The sequence below is a fragment of the Cupressus sempervirens genome, chromosome 5 (genome assembly GCF_028749045.1).
Source record: "Cupressus sempervirens isolate cs-2001-9-10 chromosome 5, ASM2874904v1, whole genome shotgun sequence".
Classification (NCBI taxonomy): Eukaryota; Viridiplantae; Streptophyta; class Pinopsida; order Cupressales; family Cupressaceae; genus Cupressus; species Cupressus sempervirens.
This window is the reverse complement of record NC_143122.1, coordinates 236,071,111-236,078,694: the sequence shown is the minus strand read 5'-3', so window position 1 is coordinate 236,078,694 and position 7,584 is coordinate 236,071,111. Positions and strand designations below refer to the sequence as shown.

Below are 7,584 nucleotides of genomic sequence, written 5' to 3'. Positions count from 1 at the left end.
ATGGAGGCATTCATGGTGATGTTGGTACAGGCCATTTTATCCATCATTAAGCTAGTTGTATTCTCGACCATTGCAAGATCATGGTGATGTAGGTGCCGCCATGGCTATGAGCATTATACGAATCGTTCATTACTGGTGGAGGGCAAGGATGAAGCATAGGCATTTTAAGAGATTAATAAACAAAAGCCTTCTGATCAATGGTGTGAAGCCGAAGATGGGCGTAGTTTGGTTCAATGAAGGGAAAATCAAGAAAGCCATGAATGATTTCAGTTGCACGAATTTAATCGGGTAGGGGAGTTTTGGAATGGTGTACAAGGGAAAACTTCTCGACGGTTGGATGATTGCCGTGAAGAGAATGAAGAAGTGCTCTGTCGATGATGATGCGGATTTCTGGAATGAGATGGAGATTCAGAGCAGCTTTCACCACCAAAATTTGGTGGCTCTGCGAGGTTTTGGCAATGGCAGTGATGACAAAGAGGGGTTCCAGGGGTTTCTCATTTATGACTACCCCGCTAATGGCAGCCTCGATCAACACATTTTTAGAAACGCCGCCAGGAGAACGCTAATGTGGGAGTAGAGGAAGAAGATTATAATCGGGATTACAAAGGGGTTATGTCATCTGTATTTCGACGTTCGGCCAGTGATATATCACAGAGATATAAAGGCCAATAACATTCTGCTGGATGAGGACATGAATGCCTGTGTTGCTGATTTTGGGCTGGCGAGGATGGCGAGTGAAGGGGAATCATATCTCGTGTCAAAAATAAGCAGGACGCATGGGTATTTAGCGCCGAAGTATGCTCTGTATGGAATTCTTACAGATCAGAGTGATGTGTATAGCTTTGGAGTTGTGTTGTTGGAAATCATGAGAGCTAGAAGGGCTCTGGATATCTCTGTGGAATGTTTGACTGAATACCTTATTACTAATTGGGCATGGAAGCTCCTGGAAACGAGTATAGTAGTTGAATTGATAGATTGGAGAGTGCATGAGAGTGAAGAGGTGAAAGCAATGGAGAGATTTGTTAAGGTGGGTATTTTGTGTACTCATCTTAATCTGGCTTTAAGGCCGAGCATGGCAGAGGCATTGAAGATGTTGGAGGGAGAGGCTGTCATTCCCGCAATACTAGAAAAGCCTTTGCCAGTAGCAAATCACAGAGCAGCGAATAATGGAAAGGCATTTCTCGGCGTTATAGAGAGTTATCCTTCCTTCAACTCGTCTGTCATTGGAAGATAGGCGGCACTCATGGGTTGTAACCCATGATGGTCCAATACATGAATTATTTATTTCTTCCTGGTCATGTTTTTTATGGAAATATCTCAGCGGAGATGCCGATATCCTTGCGGTTTCTGAGAGAGAAGTGAGCTGCTAAGAAATGCAGTGTTCTTTATTTTTTATTTTTCTTGTCGTGGTCTCCATTCATAAAGAAGTTTTACTCATTTGGAACTAGAACTCGAATAGTATTAGGCTAAAATTTTTGTGTTCAAAAATTAAGAATTATCAACTATTCATGCATTTTACTAAATTTATCTAATCTGCAATTTTTATTTCATTTTTAAGAATTAGTCTTACAAAACAAACCAGATCTATACATATAAAATATTTAATTTAATGTAAAATGTATTTATATCTTAAATTGATTGCTTACTTGAAATTTAGGAATAAGCATTTAGATGTCAATAAATGAAAAAAGGTTTTAAAATGTTTATATGAGTTAGTATATTTTTAACAATTATTTCTAATTTTATCTTTTAAAATGTTTAGATATACTTTGAACAAGAGGATCTTTTATAGAGCTAGGGTTTTTTTCTTAAATAAGTGGAGGATAGATTTTTTCTATGATATAATTATAGTGTTTCAACATGAAACAAAGACAACTTCACTACTCCAAGAAACCTCATTTTACTAAATTTATCTAGTCTACAATTTTTACTTGAATTAGCCTTATGAAACAAACCAAAGACCTATAAATATAAAATATTTATTTTAATGTAGAATGTATTTATATCTTAAATTAATTGCTTACTTGAAATATAGGAATAAAGATTTAGGTGTCAATAAATGAAAAAAGGTTTTAAAATGTTCATATGAGTTAGTATATTTCTTAACAATTATTTCTAATTTTATTCTTTAAAATGTTTAGATATAATTTTAACAACAGGACCTTTTTAGCATCAATATTTTTTTCTTAATAATAATTGGAGGATAGATTTCTTCTATGATATAATTATAGTGTTTCAACATGAAACAAGGACAACAACACAACTCCAAGAAACCTCATTTTCCATAATTTGCTATATGAAATCAAATCCCTTCTCAAAAATTGATTTATGTCCTTCATGACAACAACCACCAACAACTTATCTTGCACCATGATCTTGCTCTATGTTTCTAGTATTGCATTATATAATTACTTCAATATGTTAGTGAATGTTCAGTTGCATGAGAGCATATGCTTCTAGATTTCTTTGTATTTAGATGATTCAGTTGAAAGCAAGTTGTAGTGCCATTATAGATTATGTGTTTTGACATATTTCATAACCTAAGGCTACTATAATGCTCCCTTTACTTAGACTTCAAACATAGTTTTCTTAAGAAAATATGCTACAAGATTGAGAAAGGACTAATGATCACATAATAACATCATATAAATATGACTCAACAGAAAAAAAAAGTTCACTCTTTTTAATTGCTTTCTTAGATGCTTCAATATATAATATAATTTAATATAGTTATATAAAAAAGGCAAAATGTCATAACCCCATTTTTATTTTTTTATTTCATAATGGAAAATTAATAACTTTTCCAAGATAATTATCTGATTCAAAGTAGAAAATAGTTAAACTATCTAACATGCAATGTTTAATTCTTACTACATTAATGGAGTAAACAAAACATATTTAACCAATTATAAAATTTAAAAATAAACAATGTCATATTGTGAAATATTAAATCCTAGTGGATCCTTATAGAGGTAGTCAAACATAAATAAATTTAAGTCTAGATTCTATTTATATAGCATGAAAGACTCTTGGTAGGAGGATTATGAGAGGTGGGGGGGGGAGATTGAATTTCAGGCTTCACAATTTTAGAAAATGTAACACAATTTGAAATCAAGAGCAACAAATAGATTATTTTGAAGGCTTGAAGGACTAAGGCTATTTTAGAAGTTATCAGTGTAACTTTTAGGTTTTTATATCTCTTACATAAGTTCTACTCAACAATTTTTTATATCTCTTACATAATTTCTACTCAACAATTTAAGTGTGAAATCTTCTCATAACAAACTTTAGACTCCTATATTTCAGTATTCTTTGTCGACTTTGTATGACTCTTTTGACTTAATTGGATGTTTGTTGACCCAATTCATAATGGTTAGCTGATATAAATGTTTGATAGCTTTGCTATTTTTACATGTGATGTATTTGATTATGATGGGTTATCATTGTTAGAGTGGTCATTATCATTGCATCAAAAGATCAACCTATCAATGCCTAATACAACTATTAAACTTATAAAATTCATAGGAGGTAGTTAGTTCCTTGTCACAAATCTGGAGGGGAGCACTGACTATTTTGTGGCTAGAAATGAATTGAAGGTTCTTTTTCATTTGGAACTTGTGGCTAGAAATAAATTGGATCTTTCAAGATTTGGAAATTATAAGTGCTCTTCTATGAATAATTATTATTTAGATAATTCATGTAATGATTCTTTCAAAATGTAACTTGTTAGTGAACCTATGGATCCTGGTGATCTAGTTATGATATGGAATTTGGATATTGTTGATTGTAGGGCTAACCCCTTAGCAAGAAGAAAATTAAGGTATGCCAAACATAAAAATATTAAATAAGGAAGTTGGTTCATCCATTTGAGGGATTTTTAAAAGTTAAAATGAATCAGTCTTCTAGAAGGAAATGTGGACATGCATGAATCAATGGTGTTGGTAGGGACAATAGTGAAGTATTGTGCTCCTCTTTTCCTTCTACATCCCTTCTTTGTGCTGTAGAAAAGGGTTCTCCCTTGATTTAAAATTAGATTATTTTGTCACTCAAGTTGCACTCAATATGTTAAATAGTAAACATTTGGAGGAAGCTAATTGGTAAGTATTTGTACTAGTAAGATAAGTCCTTAATTGATAGTCCTAGATGGATTATATATTTTTTTGCTCATACTTTGAGGAAGTAGAAAAATGTAGTAGCATTCTTAGTAAATGAACTTCTGAGAACAAAGGTAGGTAGGGTATGGACTATGAAGTCTCTTGAGATTGATTATAAAGGGGATAAGAACAAAATTATTTCCACAATCCTTATGAAACTATCAAATTTTATATGTTTTTAGATTTGATTGTGTAATTATTTTTGCATGAACATTTTAGACCACACTTTGTGATCCATCATTAGGTTAAGAGAAAGTGACACTCTATTTCACTCATGACACTCTATTTCTGTTATCATGATGATGGATCATAGAATGTGATCTGAAACATTGATGCAAAAATAATCACACAATCAAATCCAAGAAAAAAATATAAAGGGGATGTGGATAAGTTAAATATGGATTCCATAAAGTTGACTAGTTGTGACCTCTTTCAATTTGATTGTGTCTTTTCCTTGAGCTTTATTGTGTTTCTCTTAGGTTTTTCTTTATATGTCTTGATTTATTTTGAATAAGTTAATTACCCCTCTTTTCTAAATATAATATTGCATCTTTCTCTTAAATTCTAAACCTTTGATGTCAGAAAGAGGGTATACAAATTTTCAACAAGCATGTGCAATTTTATTCTACATTCAAATGATTTTTTTTAATAAATCAAAATAATTGCAACACCACTCAATTACATGCAAAATTGCCAAAAAGAAGATAAGTGCATATTTCCATATATAGCTTCTAAAGTGATCAAAACTTTTTAAAACATGAATATATTTAAGTATGCAAAAATTGCTTTTAAAGCAATGAAGACTCTTAAAAATATAGAAAATACTAATTATAAAATATCAAAATGCTAAAAATTAAATTTAAAATAACTTCCTAAAACACTTCAACTCCATTCTTGACAGTATTATCCAATGAATTTTTTTTAAAACATAGAAATTTTTATCTATGCAAGATTTACTTTTAAAGCACTGAATCTTAAAAATACATAAGATGCTATTTATAAATAATCAACATGCTCAAAACCTTCTAAATACAGAAGATGCTATATATAAATTTATAATAAATAATCTAACATTAAAAGAAAAACTATATAATTATTATTTTTTAAATGTTAAGCCTGGGATATGTTATCATTTTTTCGCCTCACCAAGATTCAAATTTCAAATGTCTAGCCTGTCCAACGGTTAATTCCTTGAGTTAATATTATTTTAATGCCTGAGAGACATTGAAAAAATTTAAGTGATCAAACCTTGTAAAAGTTTCTATGGCCCGCTGGTTCTCCATCATCCGATCTGAGGAGATCGACGGTTAGCGCTATGTCACTTTTCAAAAGTTATATGACAAATAGCATAGTGACATCACGCCCTATCAACGCGTTTCTGGTGGGTCCAGTTTGCAGGTCATCCAAGGTTCTTTGGTGGGTCAGAAAAGTTTCAAGATGGGCGGTCAGTTTCATGGGCCGGAGACGAGAAATGTTGGTGGGGTGCCATGTCGCCATCAGAAAACTCATGAGTTTTTCGATAGTGACATAGCACTCGACCAACCAAAGACATGGTGGAACCGTGGGTGACGTGGAGGGGTGGTCACATTGAAGTTTTGACGCATCGCCAGCTCGATGGACCTTGACATCAGCAGGGTTGGACCCGCCATCTTCTGATGTTTCACACAACTTTCTTCACCCTTGGATCGACAAAGATCGACGGTTGGCACTATGTCATTTTTTTAAAGTTGCACGATGAATATGATGGTGACATAGCACCCTCCTGCCACGTGTTTGGTAAGTCTCAGGTGTGCCCGGTCAGATGTCAGCAAGGATATGTCAATCACTTGGTACGTGGCCAGTTCCTATTCATTGATGCACTAAGGGGGATGATCTATCTTGCTCGTTGTCAGATTAAGTCAAATCAATGATAGGCACCATCTTGCTATGGTGAAGTTGCACGATCTTTACCATGGAAACATAGCGCCTCAGTGACATGTGTCAGGTGGAACTGTGTTATCTCATAAACCTTAGGGGTGATGCCAAGTGTGTTGACAGTGGAGGAGCAAAGTGTAAAGTACGACAAGTCTTCACGATCGTCAGATTAAGTCAAATCGACGGATGGAACCATCTCATTATGGTGAAGTTGCATGATCTTTACCATAGCAACATAATGCCCTTTAGCCACGTGGATCAGTGGGGCCAGGTCTCACCAGGGTACATTTGTCAGGTATTGCCAAGTATCATTTGAGAGTGGTGCGATTGCTAAGGTGGCACCTAGTATGATGGGCTTGGGGTAAGAATAGTATAGTAGTACGACGAGTCTCCATGATTTTCATATTTAAGGCAGATCGACGGTTGGCGCTATCTTGCCATCGAAAGCTGCACGGTGGATACCATGGTGACATAGCGCCTTGTTGACACGTGTCTCACTGGCTTGACCAAGGTTGGCAATTAACAACTGGCAATTAGTGTGATCGTTACAGTTAATGATAACAGTTTGAAGGGTTCTGTGGTTAGTTCAATAAAAGGAGGTCAACCGTAGAGGACTTCCCAAGTGGTAGAATGAAAAGAAGCGATTGGCCCACGTGGCCCAGTTGGCTTGTGAAACTAGGTTGACTTTCTGACCCCACTGATTCATGAACCTAAAAATGAAGGTGATCTATTTTGTTGTGCGATCTGATCTTCATGATCAATCCAAACCACCAGAAATGAATGCAAAATATAGAGAGACACTCCACCGTCTCAGTCGATCCATCTATCAGGTCAGAGCACAGTTATGGCACCGTTTCTATCTCCTCAGGGCATTATTTGGCAAAAAAGATCAGATTTTCTTCAGATCCCCATGATTGTAATCTGCAGGACTTAATGGCAGGTAGCTCCGAAGTCATTTCAGCAGGAAAAGATCTCAGTTATGCCTAAACTATAAAGGCAAATTTTGTAAATTTTGAAGGAGGACCTTCTCTCTGATTTTCCTCTACTATTGCTCTACAATTCTAGTATAAATTCCCCTGTACCTCTGAACTGTCTGATTCTCCACTTATCTCCTTTAGCCATTGGTATTAAAGTGCAAGAATTCTTTACCTGTGCCATTGTTTTGTGGAAATCTATAATCTGCATGACTGTATCTCTATTGGCCTATGAATGATGTATAGGTGAACTTCTTCCTTGTGTCATTCATCTTGGTTTTCTGATCTATATGTGGTTATTTGATTAAATCAAGTCTAGATGTGTATATCCTTAGTTTCATTCTAGTTCAGTAGCGCATGTATGGGCAGAGATTGGTCCAAACACTCTATTTTGGTGCATCACCTCCTTAGATTAGAACTAGGTAGATTTTCTTTCGTGCTTTCCTTCTCCCTTTTCCTCTCCAAGAGTAGTTAGGTGCACCCTGATAGTAAGAGGAAGTCAGCCTTCTCCGGAGACTCAACCTCGCAGTTCAAGTCCCACA

At 34.9% G+C, this 7,584-nt stretch overlaps 1 pseudogene; it reads left to right on the top strand.

The window, feature by feature from the left end:
• The first annotated feature begins 304 nt into the window (after positions 1-304).
• LOC149555366 (putative receptor-like protein kinase At1g11050 pseudogene) lies at positions 305-1,234 on the top strand (annotated as a pseudogene).
• Positions 1,235-7,584: the final 6,350 nt, after the last annotated feature.